This window comes from Furipterus horrens, unplaced genomic scaffold, assembly GCF_987537825.1.
Source record: "Furipterus horrens unplaced genomic scaffold, mFurHor1.1.pri manual_scaffold_7, whole genome shotgun sequence".
In the NCBI taxonomy this organism is placed as follows: domain Eukaryota; kingdom Metazoa; phylum Chordata; class Mammalia; order Chiroptera; family Furipteridae; genus Furipterus; species Furipterus horrens.
The window spans coordinates 27,000,284-27,002,324 of NW_028327177.1; the positions used below are offsets into that span (position 1 = coordinate 27,000,284).

At 41.9% G+C, this 2,041-nt stretch overlaps 1 pseudogene; it reads right to left on the bottom strand.

The window, feature by feature from the left end:
- Positions 1-622: 622 nt before the first annotated feature.
- LOC150004161 (EF-hand calcium-binding domain-containing protein 11 pseudogene) lies at positions 623-965 on the bottom strand (annotated as a pseudogene).
- Between the last annotated feature and the right edge of the window lie 1,076 nt (positions 966-2,041).

Consider the following 2,041-nt stretch of genomic DNA (forward strand, 5'->3'; position numbering starts at 1 on the left):
GCCAGGGCTCCAGTATCTTTATTCTACTCTGTTCTTCCTCTTTGTGCAGCTGGAGAAGACTGACTTATTTGTGACAGCCCAATCTGGTTTCTGTCTTGCACAACCAGTGACCTGGGGCCATTTTTCAATGATGTCTTTTACTCTGGGTACATTATCTTAGAGAGGTCTTAAGGCTTTGTTTTCCCAATGCCTTGCTCATTACTTGGAACACAGTGAGCAGGCAGTACAGGTAGGTGCTATTATTTGGTCAAGCAAGTTGAATGCATGAAGGAAACTGGCCCATTGGTAGGAAAAAGTGGCTCCTCTCCTGAAGTTAGGAACTGATGAGAACCAGGGAGCCCAGGTTGGGTGGCAAGGAGTAGTAAGGGAGTGGAGCATCCTGCCCAGAGTGGGGATTGAGAATGATGAGAAGGGCCTCCTAGCCACATGGAAAGAAACTACCTATAATGACCACCCTGAGGATTCTGAAATGCTAGCAATTATCAGCATCTGAAAACTATGAAGAAGAGTTTAATCACAAGTATGTAGCGTTGCATTATTGGTAGAGTGAATGTTGACATTTCAGTACATTAGAATCTGTTGGTCTCCCCAGAAATTGCCAAAAGCAGTTCACAGTCAGGCTTCATTTTTGTCCACAATTCATGGCATATTCGAAGCCTTTAAAGCTGACATGACCATGTGAGTCTTTATCTACCTCCCTGAAAACCTCGAGAATAATCCTTTCTGGTAACTTGGGAACTCCCCCTCCTTGAATGCTTTTTGGAAATCTCCCGAAGTTAAATATCCATGATAGTGCCTGTCCAAAGCTATGAAGATGTGTTTTATTTCATTCTGATACAGCTGAGCTTCCTTCTTTTCCTTACAATACTTAAAAACTCCTCAAGTGATATACTGGAGGTGTTTGGGTTTACTGAGGATATCACAGCATTGGCTTCTATCTTGGAAGGTTTGTACACAAACAGCATTACAACAGCAACTTTAAAGTCTTCTCTGCTTTGATAGCCTTTGTTATATTCATCACATACTTTCAATACTTCCACCCAAGTCTTGTGTTGTGAGGGACTGGCTTCCCACGTCCTTGGCCAGGCCCTGATCTGGGAGAACAACAACTTGACTGCCACAACCAAATCAGGACAAACCAGTGACCTCTGCAGTTGGAGCCAGACACACTGCAGACCACCCACCACACTCACTCTGGCTACCGACACTGAACATGGCCGGGCACCTCCAAAGTCTTCTCACATTGGAAGGCCTGCAAGCCACTGGCATTTGTGCTGCAGTTCCATCAGCCAGAGGCTTTGTTCTATTTGTACTTCTTAATCCCCTCACCTCTTCACCCATTTCCCCATACCCACCTCCCATCTGACAACCATCAAAATGCTCTCTGTCTCCATGATTCTGTCTCTGTTCTTTTTGTTTGCTTAGTTTGTTTTTTAGATTCAATTGTTGATAGATATGTATTTACTGCTATTTTATTGTTTATAGTTTTGATCTTTTTCTTGAATAAGTCCCTTTGACATTTCATAAATAATGGTTTGGTGATGATGAACTCCTTTAGTTTTCTTGTCTGGAAAGCTCTTTATCTGCCCTTTGATTCTAAATGATAGCTTTGCTGGGTAGGGCAGTCTAGGCTGTAGGGTCCCTGCTTTTCATGACTGAATATTTCTTGCCAATCTCTTCTAGTCTGCAAAATTTCTTTTGAGCTATCAGCTGACAGCCTATGGGAATGCCCCTGTAGGAACTAACTTCTTTTCTCTTGCTGCTTTTAAGATTCTCTCTTTATCTTTAACCTTTGGCACTTTAGTTATGATGTTTTTTGGAATGGGCCTCTTTGCACCCATCTTGTGCTTCCTAGACTTGCATGTCTATTTCCTTCACAAAATTAGGTAAGTTTTCTTTCAATATTTTTTCAAATAGATTTCCAATTTCTTGCTCTCCCTCTTCTCCTGGCACCCCTATGATGCAAATGTTTGACTTTTTGAAGTTGTCCCAGAGGCTGCTTATACTATCCTCATTTTTTAAAATTCTTTTTTCTTCTTGT